The sequence below is a fragment of the Heterocephalus glaber genome, unplaced genomic scaffold (genome assembly GCF_053883595.1).
Source record: "Heterocephalus glaber isolate CG9 unplaced genomic scaffold, H.glaber_assembly_v1.0 deba00001429, whole genome shotgun sequence".
Classification (NCBI taxonomy): Eukaryota; Metazoa; Chordata; class Mammalia; order Rodentia; family Bathyergidae; genus Heterocephalus; species Heterocephalus glaber.
This window is the reverse complement of record NW_028258294.1, coordinates 33,593,867-33,621,005: the sequence shown is the minus strand read 5'-3', so window position 1 is coordinate 33,621,005 and position 27,139 is coordinate 33,593,867. Positions and strand designations below refer to the sequence as shown.

Genomic DNA, 27,139 nt, shown 5'->3' with positions numbered 1-27,139 from the left:
AGAGCTTGGTGTCCACAGCAGTGGTTTCCAACTGTGTCACTTCTGGGCAACAGCAGAAGGCGTAATGACTTACGTGTCGGGGTACAAAGAGGATTCCGGCTATGGCTGGGGTGACCAATTCTCCATGGATTGGGGACTCTGCCTGCCCCAGATCCTGCCCTAATTCATCTCAGGCTGAAACGGTGGCCCGTGGGTGGAGTCTGGAAGAGATCATGGAGATGTGTGTAGGCAAGGGTGTCAGTTTAGTAGCTGATTTTTAGTTGTCAAGGAAGTACCATGACACTAAAGAATGGTCCCAGCAGCCTCTTTTTTTTTCTCCGCCCAACCTTTACTCTCTCCCAAAGGGATGCTAATTATAAAGTCACTGTCTCAAGAATAGCTGAAATAAGGTGAGCCAGTTGGTTGTCACCATCAGCTCTCAGATCCTTCCTCTTGTGGGTGCTGGAGAGCATCTCTCACAGGCCCTGGTCCTTCTTTCTTCTTCCTGCAAGGGTGTGTCCCTGGATCCACCTCCCTGCCCCCATCCACCCATTGCTTCTTCTTCACTGTGCCCTGACAAACTGGGCCCTGTGTCCTGGTTGCAATATAGTCATAGCTCAGGTGACAGGGAGGGGAGGCTTCCTTTCTCCAGGAGATCTTTCAGTATGAAGGTGTGGAACATCAAGGAGCAATGGCTGTCGAGGGAAAAGGGTGATGGAGACAGAATGACGGCAGTGAGTTGAATTAATTCCCTGGTGTCTGATTTAATGAAGGCCTGCCTTCTGTGCTGCTCAGAAAGGCACATCATGGAGTGATCGGTGCTGGGTGTGCACACAGCTCCAATTAAATTTCTGCATTTCACAGGGCCAGAGTGTCTTTGAATCTGCAGACTTGGGGGGCTTTCCTGCCCCCTCCTCCTTTAAGACTTGCACAGTCCTGATCCAGAAGTTGAGGAACTCTTTTTCTCTTAAAGAGACAGGACTCCAGGGTCTTTTTAGGCTGCCTATAGCCACCCTTCTTAGCCCTATTTTCTCCTTTTTCCCATTTCATCCTTGGGAAAGGCCCAGGCCTTGCTTTTGCAAATAATATTTATTTTACCAACTGACTCTCAGAATCACAGAGGCTTAGAGCTGAGGGGAGACCTTGGGGATGATCTAGTCCAGAGTTACATAGTTAATGACTAGAATTAAGCTCTCTAGAATAATTTCTCTAGCCTTCTGTTGCAGTTTTGGTGACAGGACATGCAGGTGAGTGACCGCTGCTTATGTAGAGGCAAGCTTCCCTAAGTCGCAGGCCTCAGCTGCCAGTTCAAGTTGATCCTCATAACCATAGCTGAATGGTGGGAACACAGCCAGCTTCTTGACAATCAACAGAAGTATGCCTCTATGATATCATGTTATACTTGGGGTGCCAAAGGCCAGGGAGATGTAGCGCCCTTGGCTTGGAATCCTAGCTTGGACACCAAAACATGACCTTGTGGAACTTCCAGTGCTTAACTTCTCAAAGCCTCCTTTTTTCATTTGAAAATCGAGAATAATAACACTTATCTCACATGTTAATAACAGAGTAGACTCTCACTTCATAAATGAAGACTAAGGCTCTGAGATTAAGTGACACACCTAAAAACAGTGGTGAGAAATGGCTAGGGAGAATCAGAATGCAGGTCTTTGCACTCCCAGAACTGTGCTGTTTTTGCATTGCCCTGAGCTAAAATAATGCTGCCCCTATTCTCCTCCTATTTTTCCCAGGTACCATTAATGGAGTCTTGTGTACCCTTATATTATACTGGGTACTTTAGAGACATCATTTACTATCGTTTAATATCATTTAATATCGACCACAACCATGCGAGGTAGGTTTTAATTTATTCCTATTGTATATCTCACAGGCTTAGAGAGGTTAGTTGCCCAAGGTCAAGAACTGGTAAGTGGCTTAGGCAGGACTGGCAGCCAGGTTGCCCTGATTCCAAAGTCCATAGATTGATTCTGTGTTCCCATTTGCTCTTACCCTGGCACCATTCTGGAGTTGCAGCCACCCTGGAACAGCTGTGGGCCAAGTTACAGAGGAGGCTTAGACGTTCATTCTCCCCAGGTCACTAAGTGCCTGTTTGTCCCAGCTCTGGAGTTGGGGCTGGGAGGCTACTGTTAAGTCGTCCTGGATGTTCTGCCATAACCACTGTGCTATAGTACTAAAATGCTATCCCTGACATTAGAATTCACATTTCCCAGTGGCCATGGAAGTAAGGTGCTTCTCCTCTCATTTTCTGAGTGATCCCAAGAGGAAATGGTACCGAGCAGAATCACACTGTAACTCCAGCAAACCTCACCTTCCTGGTTGCCAGACCCCATTGTTCCTCCCCTACCAACTGAGTAGGCCCAAGTCCCAAAGAACAGCCCAGCAGAGATACTGGATAGTACTACTACAAGCGTCCTTTGTCCCAGGGACCTACTCATGGCCCTTTGTTCAAGGTATGCTTGCGTGGAGGGGAATTGTCTGGAATTAAGCCCCCTAGGGCATCTAGTGGGCATGCTCTCTCAGCTCTCCATCTGATGCAATGGACTGTGAGGTACCTGAACATGACATGTTCCCCACCCCTCCCTCTACCTGTTGGAGGATTGATGAGACCCTAACATGAGCCACTGGAGTAAATGAACACAGATTATTGTCCCACCCTGTAGATTTTGGCTGACAAAGCTTTCCCTCTTTGGTCAGCACTGGCTTTAATAATGAGCCAGTCTCAGCCTTTACTGACTTTGAGCTCAGTTCCCTGAGGCCTTGGTGAGAGGGGTCTTATGGAAGCAAAGGCCCTATCTCCCGTATTCTGAGATTGGGACTTTTGATAGAGATAGAAGGCTCCCGCTAGGGAGAGAGGCTCCCTTCTGTAACATATTCTGAATCGTATCAGTGAAACATGCACACGCACACACGCACACACGCACAGAGCAGAGGTTCATGAATTGGTGGTGTTAAATAACAGTTAGGTCAATAATGCCCTTTACAGAAAAACCTGCTAACAAATTCGTCCATTGATAATTAGCCCTTCTGAGAATCTGAGCCTGAACTGGTGGAGAGTGGGTCTGGATGAAGACCCAATGCTGGGAGCTGAGTCTGTCATTTTTTGAGGAAAACATCTTTCCTTGTTCATCTTCACTTGGGAGAGAGCAGAGCCAAGGCCATGGGTCAATCTCTGCACCTGCTGTTGTCTTGACCTTGTACAAGGGCACTGACTTTTGCCCTCTGAGCCTCTGCTTTTCTCTCCAGGTAGCTTCTTGGGTCACAGAGGAAGCTGTGGATTTGGGGACATATGGCTGGCTCTGTGGCTTGGGGGCTAGCTGGGCGCCAGAAGCCTCTGGGAAGGACAAGTGCTTTCTTCTATTCAGCCAAGGCTTCCCAATGAGCTATTGCCTTCTCTTGCCTGTCTCTTTGCCCAAGCCCAGAGATGGTGCCCAGGCTTGTTACAGAGAGAAGTAGCTTGAGAGGGGTGAGAAACTGTCTGAAATAATTCCATCCTTCCCTGGAGACTTGGCGTGAATTTTATCTAATCACCATGGCAACAGATAAAAAAAAGAAAAAAGGTGTGAGCGTATCGCCTTTGCTGTGATAATTCAGATTTATATATTCAGATCAGATTGGAGTTGGAGATTTTTTTTTTTAAGGGAGCAGATGCAGCAGAAGGTGTGACTGCAAATAATGTAGCACAAATGTTTGATGATCCTGCCCTTTAAAAAGTGGAATGCAGTTTCCTGCAGTTTTTCCAGAATATAATTATTCCATCAAACCCATTGCAATGAGGACTCATTACGGGCCTGGAGAATGCAGAGTCACGTCTGTGCCAACAACACGCCTGCGCACACACAAACACACACAAACACGCATGCAGAGGCAGCCCCAGCCCTGACTCTGACTCTGGCTGTCCCCAGATGGAAACCTCAGAAAGCCCCCCAAAAGCACAAGGCCTGAGTGAGGAACCTGAGGAGGCTGTGACTAAAGGACAAGGCAGAGACACCTCAGAAGTTAAGCTGGTGCTGGTCCCCTCTTTGTCCTGCCTGAGGGAGCCCAGTGCCATTCCTAAAGCATAAGCCCTTGGCAGGCAGGGACTGCTGCTGAGTGGTCCTACTGGACAGTCTCCATCCAATCTGAATGGTTAATTCTGATATTTTCCTAAGTTATTGGATTCTGCTCATTGTCCAAGGTCACATAGCATTATGAGTACCATTTGACCTAAACCAGTCTTCTGACTCTGAGGCCCAGGATTTTTCTACTAGAAGCTTCACTTAGTTTTTCTCATCCCCACCTTGCCCACCCTGGAGAAGACTGGCATGCATGCAGAGCCCATGTGCTTGGCAGAGTGGACATACCCTGTCATCCATGTTTATTGGGCATTATCCACCCTTTCTCTACCTGACATCTGTTCCTGCAGATAACATCTTTCAGTAGCTGATGGTTGCTCTTTGCCTCTTAGTCTCAAGCCATTGCAAGTTCCTCTGATGTCATCACCTTCCTAATTTACTGTCCTGGGTGGAGACAGAGAGTCGTCCTCCCATACTGCAGAAGGGACAATGACCTTCTTAACCTGGCCCTAACTTGAACCCAACAAAGACTGGTCCAGCCCCCCTCTACTCCCCAGTAAGCAGTGAGGTCAATGCCGTGGATTGCAGACAAAACCCCTGAGTAGAGTCCCCTTGGTGCTCCCCTACTCCTTCCTGAAGGATCAGTCCTCCATTGCTATGACTTAGCCACACATGCACCCTTCACTGTTTCTGGATTGAGCACCCCAGCCCAGAAAGGTTACATGACTTGTTAGAGTGAAGCAAGAACAAGAACACAGAAACTTCGACTCCTTGGCTGTCCCACCTTGTGCTTATTGTCAACCAGATCAAGGACCGGTATGTCAGTTGGTTCCCAGACAGAGCCTTGTCACCTCTACATGTCTGTGCTCCCTACTCAGGGTCCCCACTGGGCTGTATGTCTCCTTTATTAAGGACCACCAGTGCTCAGACCTCTGAGGCTGTGTATTCATTCCACTGCCTCCCATTCCTCAGTCCTCTTGGGATTCAGTATGAGCTCTCCCTGCTATCTGGGCCACTCCTGGCATCCAGTGCCTGAGTTGAATGCACCATATGCCCAGGCAGGTCCCAGCCCACCTCCACTTCCCTGATTTAGCTTAGCCCTGCAGTGCCCGGTTCTGGCCCATTAGGAACTCCCACTGACAGGCTGGATTCATCCCTGCTCTGGGCCTCAGCATCTTGTCAGGGATCCAGACCCCCTGCCACCTTGTTCTCAGCAGATGGGCTGGTTCCAAAGTCTAAGGTCTGCTGATTGCACAGTGCTGTCGTCTGCTGCCCTCCTGCCCTCCTGCCCTCTCCGAAGAGCACTGATAAAGTTCCTTTCCGGTCATTTACTGAGATATCCAGGTGCTAAGACAGGAAGTGTTAGGGATGTCAGGCAAGTCCTGTTGCCTTTCTGTACCCTGACTCTGCCTACCTCTGTCAATAAGGTAGGGCCTCCCCTTCCCACAAGGCAATAGAGCTGCTTCTCGAAGGACAGCTCGTACCCCAGAACATGTGCCCCCTGAGTGGGGAGAGGCAGGTAGCAGATTGTTTGTGTTTGGCATGTAATTTATTTACCTGGGAAGGCACAGCTTCACCGCAGCATCTGGCTTCCAGCATGTTTTTAAATTCAGCCTGGCTCATGCCCCATCTGGCCCAGATGAGACCAGGCAACTGGGCACAGGGGCTGAAGGAGGAGCTGGTACTCCTGGGGCTCCTCTCATCCAGTTGCTATGGCTTCTCCCTGGGAGCAGGGTGATTCATCTATATGGAAGGCAGAGGAAGACCTCAGAATCCCTCTCTGAGCCCCCCAGGCCAGACAAGGCTTGTGGTATAAAAGGTGGGTCTTGGGCTGAAGACCACAGATCTAACTGAAGCCTTACCCTCCAAGCTCTGCCCTGCTGGAAGGGCCCAAGATCTTGCCTTCCATAGCACCCCCATCTTCCCTTGCCCCACCCACCTTGTAGTCAGCTAGGAGCCCAGCCCTGATTGAGGTAGGGAGTGGAAGGGTGGATAATGCAAGCCCCTCTCTGCCTCCTCCCTCCATGGTTGTTGTCCCTGGGAACAGCTTCCTGGCCCCACGTTCTGCACACATCAGCTTGGCAGAGCTACAAGCAGCACTACCAGCTTGGAGTCTCAGCTTACTCTTCAACCCACATTTCCAGTGGACTGAGTGCCTGGGCCCTAGCACCCATTCTAGGCCTCTCCCTGCAGTGTTTCCACCATGGGTTGCTAGGGAGAGTCCAGTCTTTTGAGCATGACTGATGGGAATGAGCTGTGTGGCCAGAGGTGAGAAGACTTGGGGGAGATATGATTCCTTCCAAATGTCTGTAGTGCTATTGGAGGAACAAAGGAGCAGCCTTATTTCATGAGGTTCTAAGAGGCGAGATGAGGACCAGCAGGTGAAAATGAAGAAGAAGGTAGATTTGGCTTAATGTCAGTGTGAATTTTCTAATAATTAAAGTGGTCACTCAGTGGCTTTGGATCCCCTCATGGGGTAGTGAGCTTGCTATTATTGAGTATGTCCAAAGCAGGAAGAGATAACAATGTGAGTTACCATTTCCTGAGTGCCTACCTAGTGTCAGGTGTTCTTGCTTTATGTTCACTTTCTCATAACAATCTTTAATTTACACATTATTATCTCCATATTGCATAAGACGCAATAAGCTCAGGTTAAATAATCTGCCCCAGACCACAGTTTGTAAATAGTGGGTCCATGTCCCTGGAAAGCCTAAGGGTTACACAGAGTGATATGGGGTTTGTCGAAAGGAATCCTGTTGTGTGGGAGGAGGAGTCATGCTCTTCTTCTTACTGAAGTTTCAAGAATGTCTGCCCTGATGAGTTGCCCTTGCTGATCTCCTGCCTCTAATCACCTTGTGTTTTGGGGTGACCTCCACTTCCATGATCGCTGGGACCACCAGGACAAGACTGCAGCAGCTTATAAAGCTCTTCTCCACAAAGTAGGTGGAACACAGTGGCATGAGTTGAGCTTCTCCATGTGATCTGCAGGACCCCAGACAGAACTTAGATGGTCTTTCCAAGTGGAGAGGTGACCAGGCCCCATGACTCTGGCAGACCCTCCTACAGAGCTCAGTACCCTGTTCTGGACACTACAGTGTACCAGGCCCTCCTCACTTTGCATAACTCAGTATGGTAGGCCCTTGTTTCTGTGTCCTAAATATGATGGGTTTTCAGGGAGCCACCTGTGACTCCCAGCTCTGCCATTAGCTTTGGGTTGATGCTGCATGTCTTAGGAGGGATAGGGCTAGGACCAGGAGAACTCAGTGGCTTACTGGCTACCAGTCATCCAGGCCATGGAACTTACAAAGTAGTTTGGCCTAAGGAGACCCAGGCTAGGATTATATAAAGTGGTATCTCGGGTTTGAAGAAATCCACTCCCAAGAATAAGGGTTGGATGTGCTAAAAGGAAAAGAAAAAGAAACCGTGTGCCTGGCTTGTTATGGAGAGCAAGAAAGGTGCAGGAGGGGAGGAGGTCAGAGACTGAAGGCTGGACCACAGGAGGATGCATCAGTAAAGGCTGTACAGTCTGTCAGGGCAGACTCTGGCAGAAAAATGGAGGGAGGTGGGCCAGAGCTGGAGGGGCTGGGAATGCTGGCCCCTAGCCCAGGGGTTGCAGTGAGGATGCCAAGCCCTTGAATTTATACAAGTGCATAGGATTCATTCATTCATTCATTCATTCATGACTTATTGAGTGCTGCTGGGGACAGACCTGGATAACCAGCAATGTTACGTGCTGTGTTGGAGGTGAGTCTGAAGAGCTAAGGGAGCCCTGGGCGGGGGAGTTTCCATGGAAGACCTGAGATTTGGCTGAGTCCTGCAGCCTGAGCAGCTGTTTGTCAGGGGGAGTGGAGTGGGGAAGCCACCATACACCATGGGAAGAGCATGTGGGAAAGGTTTGGAGGAGAAGAGAGCTCCTGGGTTTGTGGAGCACCTTGTGGTCCCCATGACAGGGAGTGGCCCCAAAGAGGATCCCAGGTTGCCAACAATGCAGTCAGAGTGGGGAGTGCTGGCAGCCACTTAGGGGTTAGGTGGAGGGGGCCACATTGTCAGGTGTGTGTTTCAAAAACAGTGGCAGGGAGGTTGGCTTGGGTCTGAGGACAATGGCCCGCTCACGAGGTACTTTCTGGTACCACTGTGCTTGCCCTGGTCTCCCTGTTTTGGGATTAGGGTAAGGGTTAGGTTAAGGTTAGTGCCAGAGAGGGAACTGCAGAGCACTGTACCAAGCACTACCCCTGGCCACATGGCAGGCTGGGGATGGCCCCAGCACAAGGCCCAGGCCCTAATTCTCTAACTCCAACTTGCACCCAAATGTCTATATCCAAGGTGTCCAACACATTTGCAATATGCTGAGTTATAATAAAAATGTACTCCCATAGTCCTTACTATGTGCCAGGCCCTGTTCTAAGTGCTTTACTTGTAGTAATTCATTTAATCCTGAGAGTTACTCTAGAAGGAAGGTGCTATTATTATCATCACTTGGCAGATAAAGACACAGGCTCAGATAGGTTAAGGGACTTGACCAATAGCAGTATAAGTGACAAAAATGGGGTTTGAATCCAGGCCATCTGGCTCAGGTCTGACTGCTGCTTGGCTAGCATAGCGCAATGAAGCAGAAGACAGCAATTCAAGAACTAGTTTGTTAAGGGAGGGGACCTTTCAGGGGAGATGCTGGAACACCAGGCTTACATGGGGTGACATGAGACTCTCTGGGTGCTGATGTCATACAGCCAAAGTCCTGGTGTGCAGGGTGTACAGTGGATCAGTGGGGGCAGGAGGGCTGGGGAAGGCTTCCTGTGGTCAGTGTGGACTGACCTCCACGGGGTGGGTGGGAGGCCAGGTAGAAATTTGCTGCCCCTTCTCCCTGTCCCATCCCTAGCCAGGCTTGGCCTGAAGGGGAGAACAGCTTCCTGGGGTGGACCTCCTCCGGTAGCCTGCCCTGGCTTTGCTTTTGTTTTTCAGCCAGGTGTTTTATTTTGTTTAATTGACTTTTTTTTTTAATGAAGTCTAACATATGGATGGAAAAAAGCATGTTCACTGAATTTTTACAGATTGAACACAGCTGTGTAGCCACCCCCCAGATCAGCCTCACCAGGCCCTCACCAGCCTCCTGTGTGCCCCTTCCAGCTGTTACCCCAACTTCCAAGGTGACCACCCCCACCCCACCCCCAGCCCTGAAGGTCTGGCACCCCACGTGAATGACACCTGGCTCTGAGCTTCATACAAAATGAATGTGTGCCGTGCACTCTCTTAAGCCTAGCTTCTCCTGCTTATGGCTCCTGTGAAGTTCACTCAGGAGGTGGTGGTGGTCCTGACAGCCCCTCTGGGTTAGCCAGCCCAGTACATGGTACTGGGTATGGTACAGTGACCTAGACCCTGATGCAGTGGGAAGGTTGGGCCCCCAGACACTTCAGGGCCACCATCCTTGTTTGGCATTTTCCCTTGAGAACTTTCTCCCACCCTGGTGTAGCATCACAGCCAGGCCTGCTGGGAGGAGACTCCCTCTCCTCTTGGGGCTCAGGCTTGAAGAGAAGGTACAAGCTCAAGCAGAGTGTGTAGTTGGTGTGGACTTTGTCCCAGGTGGGGCTCTGGTTGCCAGGGTGACCAGTGGCTGGGCCAGTGGAGAATGGAGGTAACACCCACTGGCTAAGGGGGAGGCTAGGATTGCTGTGGTCCCTCCAAGTGGGAAGTGCAGGAATGTGGGTTTCTAGTAAAGGGCTCTCCAGCCGCAGGACAGGGAATGGAGAGATATTAGTGAGAACCCTTATGCCTCACCTTGCACAAGCTGGGGCTGGTTAGAAATGCAGAATCTCAGGCCCATTCTGCCCTATAGGATTGGAATCTGCTGTTAAGGCATGCTACTAAGGCTAGGGAAGCACCTACTCTTAGTACCCAGAGGTAGTCAAGAGCTAGACTGTTAGGCCAGACTCTGAGTTTGGATCCTGGCTCAGCCACATTCTCTGTGGCCTTAGACAAATTGCTTAATCTTTCTGAGCTTCAAGTATAATATGATGATAAGAATAATACTTACCTCAGAGGGTTGTTGTGAGATTTAAATGAGATAACCCATATGAAATCCTTTGAGCAGTACCCAGCACCTGGTAAACAATAAATAGTATTTATTCCTTGGTTCCATTCCCACTTCATCTCGCCCTACTCTCCCAAAAGTCTTGAGGTAAGAAGTATTATTAGGCTGTTTTCCTGAGCAAGGAACTCTTTTGTCAGTAAGGAAACTGAGGCTGGGGCGTGGGTAATGTGTTTGGGAGGTTGAGTGTAATGGAAGAGTTCTCTTTTAGCATGAGATGGAGAGAGTAGCATCTCCTCCACAGAGGCCTGAGCTGAGATTCCTGCAGGGCATCCACAGGCTGGTGATGTGTTTGTGATATTAAATTCTGCCTGTTAATCACTAAGGATTAATTGTTAAGGATAAACACAAGGTGTTGCCTAGCTCCCAGCAAGCTCTAAATTAAATGAGCAAGGAGGCTTGAGGCTGGAGAGGCAAAGGCCTGTTTGAGAGTGAGGGAGAGCACTCCGGAGGAACTGGGATTCTGGAAGGACCTGCTGCCCAGGAGCAAGACTTGGGGTCTGGCATGTGTTTATGCCAAGCAGCCAGAGCTGAAGTGGCCCTGACCATGCCAGACTCCACTTAGCTTTCTGCATTTCAGGGAATTGGGGGGCAGATGGGGTGATGAGCAGCTGGATCCCTGGGGAACTTGGAAGGACAGAAGCCCTCAGCTGCACAGAGAGGTAGGCAGTGGTGTCCAGCTCTGAGTGATATTAGAGAGGGTTGGGTCTTGGCTTGGTGAGAACTGGGCTCTGTGTCTGATTTTGTGAGTGTGAGTGTGTGTGTGTGTAGCACATTTTTTACTGTGGTCCTCAGGGGGACTGACCCCAACCCCCAACCCCACCAAGAGCCTGGTCTCCTGCCTGGTCAACTTGCTCCTCCTCCCTAGATCTTCTCTGTGCCTAGCTGTCTCCAATTGTCTGCCTCCTGCTCTTCCCCACCACTTTCTCCCTGGCTTGTGCTCCTCATCTGTGCTATGAAAGGCCACGTAGTAGTTGCTCATTTTCATGTTTGTTTTCCCTATGGACTGTGAGTGTCTTGAGGGACAGCAAATCATGTTTTATTTTTACCTTTTTTTTCTTTTTTTTGGTACCAGGGATTGAACTCAGGACCTTGCGCTTGCAAGGCAGGTGCCAGAACTACTGAGCTAAATCCCTGGCCCCATGTTTTATTTTTCTCTCTATTCCTTCATCCTAGCACAATCTTGGCACACAAGCAGTCTTGATATAGGATGGACGGATGGAGGGAGAGATAGAGAGAGGGATGGATGGTGGCTAGATGAATGGAGTGAGCATTGCCATAGAAATAGTCACAGCAGAGACACACAGGAGATAGGCAGAGACCACTGTAGGCCACAGCATCACAAGTAACCAAGCTACCCCACTGTTTGTCACTATTTTCTGACAGAGGACTCTTGGTGTGTCAGGCTCGAATCTATAGAGTCCATTTTTCAGAGATAATACCTTGTTCCTTACCCTCAGTGGCCTTCTTCTCCAAATATTTTTCTCTGACCCAAATATATTGACTCTGCACAGGTAGAATTGATCTGAGTGGCCAAAATTGGCCCAAATGCTGTGTGCATTCATCGGTACAGATGAACTAAGAACTCCATGTATGCACTGGCCCTGCACTCTAACTCCCTACCTCGGCTCCCAGCATGAAGCTGCCCTTCTTGGTCCCCACTGTGGGAAGACTACTCTCCACTCAGCCACCTCCACTCTCTCCAAGCTGAGAGTGTTACCAGATGGACTTGATCCTATTATTTTGCAGAACGTTTGAGATTCCTGTGTTAGTGAACAGGAATATCCTACCACTAAGCTTTGGGGTAGGACCCCAGGAGAGCCTTAGCACAATCAGTATCCCAAAGTGGGCCTCTGGTACAACCTAGGGACTTTACTCTGTCCATGGCATCATTAGATTGGGTGTCAAGAGTTGTGGGTTTGAAGTTGGGATTTCCCTATTAAGTTATGTTGTTGTTCTGGGCCTTTTCAGAGTCTCAGAGTGTGAATTTTGGGACTGAACTCCCGTGAACTCTTTTTCTTCAGTCCTGGGTTACAATTTCTCATCCATGCTTCCCTGAGATTTTGTTGATCCAAAGTTCCTAGAGGTGAGGCCAGTACAACATGGTGTGTTGTGGCTCATCTGACAATGGGCTGCTAATCCTCTGAAGCCCCAAGATCAAAGAGCTGTAGCCAAGGAGAAGCAATTCCTGCCTTTGTTTCCTCCTTGAGAGTTTTGGCCAGGGTAACCCTTCCTAGGGATCATGACATCCAGGAGGAACAAAACTGTGCTAAACCTCATGGTTCAATTTCCTTTTCTCTCGTCCTGCTTTCTCTCATGAAGAGACCACCATGGTCTAAACTCAGTCAGGTTTTTCCTGTGGTAGGAAGCTAGTGTGGAGTGACATCCAGCATCCTTCGGGATGCAGGGGGAGTTAAGGCAGGCTGGTGATGCTTAGGGGGACAGTGGAAGGAACCCAGGACCAGAATCCAGAGGCCTACAGCTTCAGGGAGGAGGGAGGCTGGGCATACTTGGGCACAAAAAACACTGTATTGTGGGGAGATATCCACCTTTCTAAAGAAAGTAATTACTTAGTTGGTGTTCTTAAGGAAAGTTCCTGAACATCACTGAGCTCAAGTTTCCTAATATGTCAACAGGAATAAAGCGATTCCCATTTAGGTGATGCAAGATGTTGTAATGGAAAACCCCAAATCTCAGAAGCTTAACACCATAATCTTTATTTCTTGCTTATGTAGAATCCAGTAGGCAATAGGGGTATGCTCAGGGATCTGCAATCCTTAACTTCTGGCTCTCAAGGTTGCACTGGGTGTCAACATTGAGAGGTAAAAAAAGGTAGATTATTTGGAGGATGAAGTGGGAGATTTTGTAGACCTGGCCCAGGAATGGAATTCATCATTCCCATTCACATCCCACAGGCCAGGAACCAGCCACCAGCCCCAACTAGAAATTTGGGAAAACAGAGTTCCTGGATGGCTAGCTGCTTTGCAGCAACAGCTCCACACCAGGAAAGGGGAGGCACCAATCTCTGGCAGACAGCTAGTCATCCCTGCCAAAAGCATCTACTTCTGGGATTGTTGGGAGTGTTTATAAATCAGAGAACACAGAAATGTATCCAGCAACAGTAGGTGCTGGTAAATGTCCATCCTCCCTGTTCTTCTCAAACAAGGAACCCCTCTTCAGGTTGCTCAACATCTCCATTCAGATCTGGGCCCAGCTGGCGGGAGCCTGCTGGAGTCCATGCACTTGTTGCAGGTGCATACTCGGCTGTGGTCTGGCTCTGGCCAAACCCAGCTGGGCAGTTCCTCCTGGTTGAGCCCAGCTGTGGATCTTCATTAGCACACTCTCCAGGAGACTTGAGTGTGCCAGCAGCAATCCCAGGGTTGTGGTGATTGACAGTTCTCAATTTCTTGAGCTATGAATATGTAGCCCTGGAGTCAAGATGGCCATAGCCAGAGCTTGCTGTTTGCTAAGACCAGGCTTGTTCCTTTTAATAAGCTTTTTTGCAGGATACCTGGGCAGAGAGATGCTTGCCATGGGATATTCAGCATCAGTAATGAGGCCCACTGACTGGGTCTAGGGTAGCAGAATAGGGAGGTACTGGCAGTGGAGCCTTGTAAACCCTAAATCTCAGTGTTAGATGTGGTGGCCAGCTCATCATGGTTTGCCCAGGACTCATCACATTTAAGCACTGAAATTTCATCTCCCCAAAATTTCCTCCCTATCTCTGTACTGTGCAAACTGGGACAGTGTTAGACAAGAAAAAAAAGAGGGAAAAGGATAAGAACTTTGGAGTCACTCAGGCTTAAGTCCAAGTTTCTGGCAGCACGACATAAGACAAGTTATGTGTGCTCTCTAAGCCTCAATTTCCTCAACAGTAAAATGGGATTCATAGTAGCCATTGCACAGAGCCATTTCCATGACTGGGTAAAATAAAGGCTTCATGCATCTTTTAATGACAAGGGTTTCTGTGTTGTGAAAATATCATAGAGTACACTTTCACAAACTAAGGTGGCTATGACATCACTAGGCGATGAATCTTACAGGATCACCATTGTATATGTAGTCTGTTGTTGGCAGAAATGTCATTACGCAGCACACAATTATATATGTAAGGATGGTGTCCTCCCTTGCTATGGATAATTGTCCGGTCCCTGTCTGACTCTACCCTGTGACCAGGGATCTTTTTCTCTGGAGGCAGCCCATGCTCTTTTTGCCCAGCTCTGGTGGTTAAAAACATCCCTTCAGGAATCTCTACCCATTAGTAGAGACTCTGGACTTGGGGACATCACAGCTTCTCAACTCTAAAGGTGATGATCATGTACCCAATTGTCAGTACAGACAAATCCATGTGGAGATGGGGACGTCCCGTCTCAGAGGGGCTTTCCTGAATCTGTAGTGAGAAAATCACAGGCTCTAGAGTTAGAACCAAGTGGCAGTTGGCATGTGACAGTGCTGGCACCCACTTCCTCATCCTGTTTCTGGTCAGTCTCGGGTTTGCTCATTGTGGCCACCATGTGAGACCATTAGTGTGATACAGGCTGACCAACTCATGCTGGTTTGCCTGGAACTTTCTCAGTCACCTCAAATGGCCATGCAGCACATCTTCAGGGGAACCATTTCCTCTGAGTTGTACAGTACACAACCTGAATACCTGCACAGAGTTGTACATACAATGGATAAATGAGATTGACTTCAGTTTGAGGGCACTGTGTGGCTCAGGCTGTGTACAGTAAGTGGTCACCACTTCCAAGACCCTCCCTGTAGATATATAGGCTTTATGGGGTTAAATCCCTTTTATCTATTTTATTTCATTATCCATCCACATGTCTGAGGCTAGTGTTCTCAAACTTGCATGCACTGAAAGGCTTATTAAAACACAAGTTGCTGACTCCAAGCTCGTTTCTGATAGGATAGGTATGGGATGCAGTCCAAGGGTTTACATTTCTCACAATGTCTCAAATAATTTTACTGGTCTAAGGGCACCTTTGACAATCATTATCAAGGATAGCTTTTTATGGTAGCCTGAGTAATGAAGCCATGTCCCTTCTCTGCCTCTAGCTAGTGACATCAGTTTAGGCAATAAAACCTCACCTCTCTGAGCCTTAGTTTCCTTTCTCTATCAATTGGGAGTAATAACTCCTGCTTTTAGTAATGGGATGTTGTTTAGAGGATCAGATTGGACAGTATGTGGCCAAGTGCTACAAGTTTCCTAACTGTGTAGTGTTGTTTGTAGCTGGTCCTTTCTTCTCTGGGCTCTAAATGTTTTCCCTCTGTCTTCTGGTGGATTGTTCCAGTCTCCTCCTTTTAGGATGTGATAATACAGCTTTGAATCTTTTATCATAAAAAGCCCCAAGATGCACAGAACAGGATGTTGTAGAAAAACTTGAAGCTACGTACCAGAGACTCATGAAAGTCAGCCTCACAGTGTTATGGTTTGGATCTAGGTCCTAGATTCTAGGATGTTCTCCAAAAGCCTAATGTATTCAAAGGTGGAGCTTTTGGAAGGTGACTGGATTATGGGAGTGCTACACTTATCAATGGACTAAATCTACTGAAGAATCCATAGCTAAATGCGCTGTCAGGAGGCAGGATCTGGTCAGAAAGGGAAGGTTGTGGGACAGGGTGGGGGGACTGGTAGTGTATATCTCCCTCCCTGGCTCCTCCCTTCATCTCTGCTTTCTGGCTGCCATGGGTTGAAGTGCTTTTCTCCATCAGACCCTTCTACCATATCCTTTCTGTCTTGGAGCTGCCTGACCATCAACTGAAAATAAGAGCCAGAATAAACCTGCCCTCCTTTAAGTTGCAGGTATCGAGTATTATGTTCCAATGAAGAGAAAATGACTAAGACACAGAAAAATGGATATAATACATCAATGTATGGTTCCAGACCATACAGGCGTGGGACTGACAGTGGGTCATGGAAGTTAATCTAGGGGAGGCCTGGGCACAGTGGTCCTTTCAAAGCAAGGAAGAGATGCCTAGGCTTTGGCTCTGGAGACCCAGTGGAGTGAGTAGGAGGCCAGTCATCCATAGTTTTATGAATACACGTATAGGTGCACTTTACAGGGAGATCTGAGAAGCCTACAGGGAAACAGATGTGTGGGGAAACTTGCGGGCACAGACACATAATAGCAAGTGAGGATGAAGTGTAGTTGACATTGATGTTGTATGACTAACACTGAAGTCAGCCAAAGGGGTCTGGCTGATGTCAGCATCTAGGGGAAGACTTGAAAAACAGTGAGCTAATTACTGCTAGACCCACAAAATTCTTTCTAGGGAGGGAATGACCTAGAATGCAAAGTAGGTTTCATTTTATATGGAAAATTGGGAGAATTCCTGCAAGAAAAGTACAGAAACGGTAGGAATTGGTGAGATACTGGCAGAAGGTGAGGAAGAAGTTCACAGTGTGTGAGTGGAGAAGGAATGAATAGATGCCACCTGAAACCATCCCCTTCTACAATGCACAGACTCTAAAGGGATGTGTACTCTCACACAGTCATTCAACAATAAGCATACACTGAATAACCTGCATTCTGCCAGTTTCAGGCTGCCATCATCTTTTACCTACGTAAACTGCAATGACTTCCTAACTGGTTTTGGTGCCTCCAATTTCTTTCTACCTCTATCTAAAATAGACATCTGATCATTTTACTGCCTGAATTTAGGCCTTTTATGACTACTCATCGTGTATGTAATAAATATCTATGCTCACTGTCACAATTATGCTAGACTTCTCCTAGTCCCCTGAGCCTTCCACGCCATCTCACGTTCTGGCTTTCTTCTGGTTATTCCCCTTGCCTGGGTTGCCCTTCTTGACCTGAGAAATCCAAGTTGGCCTTCCTAACTGCACCTCCCCAGGATGTGTCTCTAGGGAAATTTTCTCAGGGTGTAGCCTGGACCCACTGCAGTTGCTGGATTGTGGTTATCATTGATTTTGAGATAGAGTACACTTTTACATGATACTAAACACTTGAAATGTATATATCAGTGGTCTGGTATATTCCAAATTCAGGACATGTAGACAGCATGTTGTTCCTCTGTAGGCCACATGCTCTAGTGTTATAGAGCATTGGGTTTTCCTTTTGGTGTGGCTGAGTACTGAGCTCCAAAGTGTGCCCTGGCAGAACTGGCATCTTGTACTCTCTCACTGAGTGTGTACTTGCTAACCAAGGAGACTGACCAACTGAAATCTACTCGGGACATTAAATGAACTGGACAAGAACTTAGCCCTTGTTTGCAACACTCAAACTAAGTTTAAATCCTGAAATGCCTTCTATATCGGATCTTTCTTTCTCACCATAGAATAACTTGAAAGGATAAAATAATTAAAAATGATCTTTCTCCACATATAACTAAGGGAGTCAAGGTCCAAGCAAGTTAAAAAGTAAAACTCATTCAAAGCCAACAATAGAGTTCAAAATTCTGAATCCACAGGATCATGTTCTTTCAGCTGGATAACAGTGCCTCTTTAAATGGCAGATATTGAAAGATCTGCCAGTCTTTCAACTGGTAGAGCAATTTATTGAGATTCTAGTGTATGTCAAGCATTTGACATACATGTTCTCATTTAGTCCTCCTCACTGCTCTGCTAGCTAGGCCTGATTCCCTCATTTCACAGAGCAAGAGCCTGGAGTTAACAAATGAGAAACAATCTGCCCATGTTCACAACAGTTGGTAATAGGTGGGTTGTAAATTCACCTCTTTAAGGTCTGAGGGACCTTAAATCCATGCTTATTCTACTTTGGTGTGTTACAGGTGTCTTCTGCATTCTTCCTGAAAAAACCTTTTTCTTGTCAATAAGAGAAAGGGATAGTTCTATGATAAGAAACAGTCCAAAGAAGCTTTTGGAAATGTGTATACGTTTGGGGGAGGGGCTGTCTTAGCTGTAGAACAACTGAAGGAAGCCGCTGACATCCAGAGACAGGACCAGTGACACCAAAACACAACATCACCCCAAGGTAGCCAGCCTCCAAGATGGCTCTAAGGACCCTCCCCTCCTGTATCCATGCCTCACAGAGGATTCTCTCACATAGTCTGTGATGATGTCACTTCCAAGATTTAGTTATAAAAGATTGTGGTTTCTGTCTTGGGCTCTTGCCCTCGGATCACTGGCTCTGGGGAAAGTGACCATCAGCTTGTGAGTGGCCTTATGGAGAAGTTCAGGTGGTGAGAAATGAAGCCACCAGACGTCTGCCTGAAGAATTGAGGCCTTGTGCAGCCTATAAGTGAGCTGGACACAATTCTTCAGCCCCAGAAGGGCCTTGCAGTGACTGTGGTGATAGCCAACCTCTGTACAATCTCATGGAGCCTGAGAGGCAGAGTTGCCCAGATCAGCCACTCCTGGATTCCTGACCCTTGGGAACTGTGTGAGGTTATAAATGATCCTCATTTTAAGCTTCTCAGTTTTGGGGTAATTTGTTATGTGGCAGTAGCTAACTAATACAGCCCGTTAAGAGACATTGCCAGTCATCAGACTAGCTCTAGAGAGCTTTGAGGAGCCCTCTAGGTGGGAATGAGATTCTGAGGGACAACGTTGATGTGACTGTAAGAGCGAGGCCGCACTTGCTCATGGTAGGAGTTGTGGCTCCGAGCCTCCTGGCTCCTCCTTTGGCCCTGTGTCTGTCTGTCTGCACTTCTTTGGGGACCCAGGGTTGGGGGGAAGTGCAGCAGTGGGAACAGCCTGGCTGCTGTCTCCTGGTCGTGACAGTGACAGTACCCAGTGGGCACAGCTCCAGGCCCAGCACAGTCTGTGCTTTATTAGGGCCCCTCTTGTTTTTCAAAACCTCTTTCATTTTGTATGAGCAGACAGATGTGAGGGCCTCGCCTGCTCACACAAGCTGCCGTTCTGGGCAAAGAGAAAGATATTTTGTGTTCCCCTCACTTTCTATGGAGGGCCAGCCTTCTTCTTCTCCTTGTTTCATTTTTTCATGTACTTTTAAAGGGGCGATTGTCTCTCCTTGTGGATACCACACACACACACACACACACACACATACACACACACACACATACACACACACACACATACACACACACACACACACACACACAGCCTCTGCCCTCTGCTAGGGCAGGTGTCTTGATCTGCCCTTAGCCTGGATGACCTTGAGCAATGCTGCGTTTTCTGCAAGGTTTAGTTTTCCCATTTATAAAATGGGGGTAGTAGTTCATGCCCTGTAAGATTTAGATTAAGGTCACAGACATGAAAATCCTCTGTAAACTCACAGCAGGGTTCTACCACTGATACTCTGTGCGGCCTTAGGTGTACCACTTTGTCTCTCTGGGCTTCTGATCTTCCAGTGGGAGTGGTGGCTGTGAGCTCCTGGGAAAGGGGATTCTGTGGGGCCTGGGTAGGCCACTCACTTCCCCAGCTAACCTGCAAGGCCAAGTGATGAAGTGAGGCCCCTTGGGAACAGGCCACTGTACGGCATGAGGGAAGTCAGTGAGGGCCTCTCCACAGCTGGACCTACATCCCCACGAAGTGGTCCCCAGTCTCCAGGTTTTCTCACAGGAAAGGTGACTTCAGCTACCCACAGCCCTGACCACCAGCAGCCAGAGAGGCAGCAACAGCAGCTCTGCCTCTAGGTCTACCAAGGTTCCCTCTTTTCTTCAGTGTCACATAACGGACTCCAGGTCCTCTGAAGCTCACCCCAGCCTCGATCCCCTGATGCCACCCTCCCACCTCTATCTATGTGCACCTCATTTTCCCCCAAAATCTTGATGAACCACCTGTTATTTGGCTGGCCCAAGACACAGTGGAGAACAGTGAAAGCAGAGTCCCTGCTCCCAAGAGGCTTTAAGAAGAAGAGAGGAAGTAATATCAGACAAACATGATTACTGTGGAAGAAGAGACCATGGGAAGAGAACAGGGTATAGGGATAGGGTTCTGAGAAGACTTTCCCAGGAACTGGCAATTAAATAGAGTCTTAAAATAAGAGCAGGAGCTGACCAGGCAAGGTGGGAGGAAGAGCCCAAGGCGGCCCAGGTCTCCGAGAGCTTGAGTGCTGGCTAAACACAGGCAGTCAGGTGTGGGGAGGAGGGCTTAGAAGGTAGGAGGGAGATAGGGTGAGTTAGGAGAGGCTAACACAGGGGCTTTTCAGAGAAAAAGGATGGTTCCTTTGGGCCTGTACTGTCCCCCACTTTTCCCACCATAAGGTTCCCTACCTCATGCAGTCTTGCTTCCTGAGGAAAGACCACCCCAGAGCTAAGTAAATCAGGGTGATAGTCTATGCCTTCGCAGATGTCCTAATAGGGCACAGAGCAGAGACCTGGGAGAGAGGTGGGAGAAGAGGGTCACCAAGGAGTTGATATCTTTAGATGGTCTCCTTAAAGATGAGACTTGCATATATGCATGTAGTTGGTCCCTAGAACCTGAGCCCAGACAGGTGCTCTTCCAATAACCCCCTCTTTCCATCCTTACTCTAACTAATGCTTCCATCCATGGTCCCTTGAGGAACCACCTGCCAGGCTGCTATCTTCTGCAAGGTGATGTGATTTGGGGCAGGTTTCACCCACATCCTTTATTAATCTGCAGAACAGCCTGCTACCACCTTGAGGCTACCATGCAGAGATACATCAGGACAATACAGCCATGCACAGGCCAGAGACGCAGAGTCTGAGCCACATCCCTTACCCACACTTGTGGAGCCTCCCCCTGCTCCAGGTTTCTACATGGGCCAGTGAGTGACTAGACCCTGCTTTCTTTAGCATTTGTTGGCTTTTTGCAGAGAGCCTACTTTGTGCCAGTGTTCAGGCAGCACAAGGAGCATTTATAGATGCTTTCTGCAGGAGCTGCACAACAAAAGACTAGCTAAGGGCTGGCTGCTCTGGTCTTCCAGCTGTGCAAAGTCATGGACCCCTTCTGACTCCCTTCCCCACTGCTGCTCCTTTGTTTCCCAGGGGTCAGGGCTAAGACGACTAAGACACCTTTGCAAGTCAGCTGCCCTCCAAGCTCACCCACCCCACTGTCTGGTTCAGGTCTCCCACCCCACATACCCTCCTGACCTTCCCCCTACTTCCACCATGGGCCATTGGCCCCTCTGTCCTCCTCTCTTGCCAGTTCACCACAATGATGGTATTCTTATTTAAAAATAAATCACAGCAATCTTTAATTGCAGACTAAATAATTGCTCCATTTTATTTAAACATGGCTCTTGGAAGCTCTGGGAACAATTAGAAGAAAACAAGGCAGTGCAGGGTGCATGTTTTCAAGTATATAATTTTTTTTATTATTATTATCATACCAATGTCTGTAGGATCTGGAAAAATAAAGCCTACCCCTCCTTCAGAGTTAGTCATGCACGATTTACATGCAATAATAACAACAATAATGGTAACAATAATAAATCCTGGCTTTTTCTGGGTTTCACAAGGCTGCCAGTGAAGCTGGGTAGCCAGTTGTGCTTTCCAGAAGGAAAGAGGTAAGAGCAGCTCCTTCTGCCTTCCTGTGGGCCAAGCTGCCTGAATGCAGAGCAACTCTTCTGTACATGGTCTGAGAAGCACTAAGCAGGTTCTACACCTGCCCTGGAGAGCTCTTGCCTATCTGGAATTCCACCCTTCATGCAAAGTCAGAGTGACAGCTCAAGGGACTTGACTTAGTTCAAGCTGTCCTTTGTCTAATGGAGTCAACTAGGTCCCAAGAAGTGATCTTTCCCTTGGTCACAGGCTAATTAACAGGAGAACCAGAAATAGGAGACCAGGATGCCTAGAATCAGGAAGCTCTAGGTCCGCTGTCTCCTGCTACATCAGTATTGGTGCAACCCTGAACACTTTTCTTTTTTTACCTTGGTACCAGGGATCGAACTTGGGACCTTGCGCTTATAAGGCAGATGCTGGTTCCACTGAGCTAAATCCCCAACCCCTGGACACTTTTCTTGAGGCCATGCATGCTTCTTTCTTATTTTGGAAATAGTAATAATGACACTTGTTTATTATGAAGAATAAAGAATGTAATAAATGCAAAACCTTCCAGTATAGCACCTGTATGCAGTAGATGCTCAATCAGTGTTAGTCTTGTTTTCAAAGCTCTTCAGTCTGCAAGAGTCAGCTGTTTTTTCAAAAATATTCTTGGGAGGGGCAGCATCTCTGACCTTGAAGCTAGAGGACTACTGGAGAACAGCTAGACCCTTGATCTTGGAAGGGACCTACGGAAGGAGAAGGGAGAGAAGGACATCCCCCTGGCTCTCTGCTGTCCAGCCTGGCCTTGCATGGGCTACATTGGGACAACTTCTCCCTCTGTCCTTGGTGTTTCTTTCTCACTGGTTTGTGACCAGCTGAGTCTGCCCATGTTTGAGCCAGAAAAATGGCCTGTTGGGCTGGTTAGTCCACATCTGCTGAACACCTACTATGTCCCAGACTGCTAGCTAAGCTACAAAGACAAGTATGAAGGGGTTTCTTCTGCCCTCTAGGAAGATAAAGGCTGTGGCAAGAGACACTCATTGTGCTGTTAGGTGACAGAGCTACCTTCAGGGAGTTGGGGTGGGATGGGGGTGGGGCTGAGGAAATATGAGGTTGAGCAAATAGCAGGTTGTTTTCTGGGAGGCACCTGGGGAAGACATCTGAGTGGGACCTTGTAAGAGTTGGGCCAAAGAAGTTTGTAAGAAGTGTGATCTAAGGCTGGGAGATGGCAGCGTGGAGTGCTGACTGATGGCCTTGGTGGTTTTGAATTAAGGTATGTGCATTGTGAGACAGGAACAGGGGAGACAAGGCCATAAGAGATAGGAAGGGTCTTTGGGATGGATTTCCAGCGCCCACACTGGGGCTGGTGGCAGGCAACACCTGCCCTGCTTTGGGAACAGAACTTTTCAGGGGAACCAAAGGGCTGCAGTGCCTGTGGACGTGGTTTCCATTGCCCTTCTGTGATTAATGTCCTCTTCTGGGCAGACCACGGCGGGGAACCTCTTCTTTCTTTCTTTTTTTCCCCTTTTTCCTTCCTTCCTTCCTTCCTTCCTTCATTCTTTCCTTCTTTTCTTCTTTCCTCTTTCAGTAGTGACTTTATTATGGAATACTTCACAATTCATTCATTTAAAGAGTACAAATAAATGGTTTTGGTATATCCACAGAGTTGGGCAACCGTCAACACATCAATTATAGAACATCTTCATCACCCCAAGAAAAACTGCATGTCCATTAGCAGTCATTCCTTCCCCTCCTGCCCCCACATCTTGGCCCTGGAAGACATTAATCTACGTCTGCATGGATTCATGTGTCTGGACATGTTGCATTATTGGAACTATATAATATGTAACTTTTTGTGTCACATTTTTCACTTACCATGTTTTCAAGGTTCATTTGTTGTAGTGTGAATCCACATTTTATTTATCCATTCATCCATTGATGATCATTTGGTTTGTTTCCACCTTTTGGCTATTATGAAAAATACTGCTATGAACATTTGTATACACAATCTGTGTGGATTTTTGTTGTCATTTCTCTTGGTATACACCCAGGAGTGGAGCTATATTTACACACAGGGATTCTATACTTAATCTCATGAAGAACCTTCAGACTGTTTTCTACAGTGGGTGCCCCTTTGGACTGCCCCACAAGCAGTGTCTGAATGTTCCAGTTTCTCCACATCCTCACAAAATTTGGTGGCTATCTATATTTGTTTCTGATTGCTACTGGACAAATTGCCACAAATCTTGAAGCTTAAACAACACAAATCTATTGTCTTACAGTTCTGGAGGTCAGAAGTCTAAAAATGGTCTCATGGGGGCTAAAATCAAGGTGCCAGCAGGATTGCATTTCTTTTGGGGACTCTTGGGGAGATTCTGTTTCTTTGCTATTTCCAGCTTCTAGAAGCCACCCACATTCCTTGGCTCATGGTTACTTCCGACTTAAGAGCCAGCAATTGCATCACACTGACCGCTGCTTTTGTTGTCATCTCTTCTTCTCTGACTCAGCTGCCACCCTATTAGAAGAACTCTTACAATTATATCCGGCTCACTTGGATAATCCAGGATAATCTCCTCATCTCAAAATCCTTACTCTAATCACATCTACCAGTTTACACAGGTTTCAGAGGATTGGGATGGTAGGCAACACTGGAAGGCCATTCTTATTCTGGCCACACAACAACCACTATAGTGAGTGTTAAGTGGTATCTAGTGGCTTTAATTTTCATTCCCTGATGACTAACGGTGTAAAGCATCTTTTCATATGCTTAATGGTCATTTATATATCTTCTTTGAGAAAGTGTCTATTCAGCTCCTTTGCCCACTTTTAAATTGAATTGTCTTTTTATTATTGAGTTCAAGAATTCTTTATATATATTCTACAGACAAATCCTTTACTGACAAATGACTTGCAAATATTCTCTTTCATTCTATGGGCTGTCTTTTCACTCTTAATGGGGTCCTTTGAAGCACAAGATGTGTTAATTTTTTAATGAAATCCAATTTATCTGCTTTTTATTTTTAACTTGTGCTTTGGTGTCATATTTAAGAATCTATCGCCTAATCTGAGATCATGAAATTTTATTTCTATATGTTTTACTAAGAGTTTTACTTTTCAGTTCTTATATTTAGGTTTTTGGTTCATTGTGAATTGTATTTTTACATGGTGTGAAGTAGGGGTCCAACTCTGTTCTTTTGCAAGAGATTTAGTTGTCATCACATCTTTTGTTGAAAAGACTGTCCTTTCTCCATTGAATGGTCTTGGTGGCCTTGTCAAAATCAGTTGACCCTAATTGTGAGGGTTTATTTCTGGGCTCTCATTTCTATTCTGTTGCTCTAAATATCTATTCTTATGTCAGTACCACACTATCTTGATTATTATAGTTTTGTAATAAGTTTTAAAATCAGGAAATATGAAGCCTCCCGCTTTGTCTCCCCTCAACACAGATTTCTTTGGCTTCTCTGAGGCCATTACAAGTCTTCATGAATTTTGAGAGCAATTCATCAATCTCTACAAAGAAATAAGACAGAATTCTGATAGGTACTCTGCTTTTGAATCTGTAGATTTTTTTGGAAGGTTGACATTTTTAACAAGATTATCTTTCAGTATATGAGCATGGAATGTTCTTCCACTTACTTGGATTTTCTTTAATTTTTTTCAATAATGTTTTATGCCTTTTCAAATTAAAATATGCCTAAATATTTAGTTCCCTTTGATGCTATTATAAGTAGAGCTCTCATTTTCACTTTTGGCTTTTTCATTGATAATGTACAGAAATATCATAGATTTTTGCATGTTGATATTATAACTATAACCTTCCTGAACTTGTTAATTAGAATAATTTTTAGTAGGTTCTTCAGGGTTTTCTATGTAGAAAATCATATCATCTATAAATAGAAGATAGTTTTACTTCTTTTCCCATCTAGATGACTTTTATTTCATTGTCTTGCCTGATAGCCCTGCCTAGGATCTCAGGTACAGTGTTGATAGACATGGTGAGAAGGGATATCACTGTTTTATTCCTGGTCTTAAGGAGAACACATTCACTCCTCAAGCATTAAATGTGGTGTTAGCTATCGATTTTTCATAGATTGCCTTTATCAGGTTGAGGAACTTTCCTTCGAGTCCTCATCTTTTGAGTGTTTTTATTTTGAAGGGACATTAAGTTTTGCCAAATGCTTTTTTGTGTGTGTCTGTCAAGATGATCGTGTTGTTTTTGTCCTTTATTCTCTTGATGTGTATTAGTTAATTGATTTGCTAATCTTAAACCAACCTTATATTCCTGAGATAAACATTGCTTGGTCATGGTATATAGTATTTTTATGCTCCTGGATTCAGTTTGCAAGTATTAAGCAACCATTCTGATATCAGGATTCCTTGTGGGCAGCTAAGCCCTACTCTCTCCTCCTAAACCATCCTACAAATCCATCTGCAAATATCCTCCTCACTTCCCCTGGCTCATCTTGCCCATATAGGCCCAAGAGCCATTAGCTGCTGGCAATGGGAATGATCACCCTGGGCCCCTTGTGTTTAAGATTGGCTCAGACCTCATCCTGAGTTGGAAGCCTTCTGCAGCATCTCTCTTCCCTAACCTGTGTGCTGACCTCAGCAACCTTGCTTGGGAGCCATTATTGGCATTGAGCTGGTTGCGTGCTAGCTGCTGTCTCCTGTGGTTGTCTATTAAACTATGTATCTACCCTGCTGGAATGCCAGGTCCTTGAAGCTCGGGTTCATTACCCTATTTGCCTGGCAACATTCTCAGTTTTTCAAATGACTTGTGTCTACCTGCCCAACCAGTTTTCTAGGTAGACAGGAGATTGAGGACCTTTAGAGGTGATTTAGTATTTTGAGATGGTATAAATGGTTTTAAAACATATTTAAAGGAGACAAAGTCCATATTTTAAATGGAATCTCACATAGACTCTGACATTTAACACACATAAAAGGGTTGAGGCAGGAGTAGAATGCCTGAGCCGGGCCCACTGTGCCTTGTCTTCCCTTTGACTGTCTACTCCATAGATCCTCAGAGAGCTCCTTGGAAACCCAGTGACTTCACAGGACAAAATTAGGAAACCACAGTGCTGGGAAGGAACCATGGACTGTCTACATCTCAGTGACTTTGGGCATTTGGTCTTCTCTCCTTGAACCTGGTCTCCTCTTCCTTAAAGGAAAGAGCTCACCCAGTCAGAATGGGCACAAAGTGGCATGGAAGCAGCATTTACGTCTCCCCTGCTCCCACGTGACCTGGGAGGTCTGTCCTGATGAATCCAGAATCCTCCATACAGAGTCCCATGGAGCCTCAGCAGAGCGTGAAGGATCCCAGGATGAAATGACCTGAAAGGCCTGTCTCAGTCTTGAGTGGTACACTTTATACTGACACAGTCATGTTCTATTGCTCACCAAAAGCAGGTTGGGTGATAGTCACAACAAGCTGCAAGATTCACCTTGCTCCTGGATTCTTCCTAGGACCCTCAACCAAGAGATCAAAGGATAGCATGCAGAGTGGCACTGAAGATGTACATGGGGACTAGGCCACTCCTAGATAGTGCACGAGTGTCTGAAGTCTTAAGTGGCTATGGACAGACCTGAAAACAAGAGGCTGCAGGTAGCC

The 27,139-nt window shown here is 46.8% G+C and overlaps 1 protein-coding gene across 5 annotated transcripts in view; it reads left to right on the top strand.

Moving 5' to 3' along the window:
• Positions 1-27,139, top strand: part of Dscaml1 (DS cell adhesion molecule like 1) — a 329,506-nt gene that overhangs the window by 44,633 nt on the left and 257,734 nt on the right. The gene's annotated exons all lie outside the window — the stretch shown is intronic.